Raw genomic sequence first — 717 nt, 5'->3', positions numbered from 1 at the left:
AGATGGCCCTGCTCAGTATGCAGTAAAGGAGTAGGTAGAAACTCTATAAGATGTACCCGGTGCAAGCTATGGACACATAAGAGGTGCAGCAATATCAAAGGCAGATTAACTATGAAGTTAGTTTTTGTATGTGGCAGATGTTCAGGTGCAATAAACACTGTAAACAAACAGGAAACAACTTCTATCTCATTCCAGGGAGAAAAACTAGAGGTAGTCGATAGCTTCCGCTATCTGGGTGGCCAAGTTAGTAGTGGGGGTGGGTGCGCTCAAAGTGTAACTGCTAGAATAAGAATAGCCTGGGCAAAGTTTAGAGAGCTCTTACCTCTGCTGGCGACAAAGGGACTCTCACTCAGAGTAAAAGGCAGACTGTATGACGCATGTGTACGAACAGCCGTGAAACATGGGCTGTGACTGCTGAGGACATGCATATGCTCGCAAGGAATGAAGCCAGTATGCTCCGCTGGATGTGTAATGTGAATGTGCATACCCGTCAGAGTGTAAGTATCTTGAGAGAAAAGCTGAACATAAGAAGCATCAGTAGTGGTGTGCAAGAGAGACGATTGCGCTGGTTTGGACATGTGGTGAGAATGAATGAGGATAGCTGCCTGAAAAAGTGCCACTCCCTAACAGTTGAGGGAACCCGTGGAAGAGGTAGGCCCAGGAAGACTTGGGCTGAGGTGGTGAGGCAAGACCTTCGAACATTGGGCCTCACCGAGG

Source organism: Octopus bimaculoides, chromosome 24, assembly GCF_001194135.2.
Source record: "Octopus bimaculoides isolate UCB-OBI-ISO-001 chromosome 24, ASM119413v2, whole genome shotgun sequence".
Lineage (NCBI taxonomy): Eukaryota > Metazoa > Mollusca > Cephalopoda > Octopoda > Octopodidae > Octopus > Octopus bimaculoides.
The sequence above is the reverse complement of the archived record's forward strand: the minus strand, read 5'-3'. Positions refer to the sequence as shown.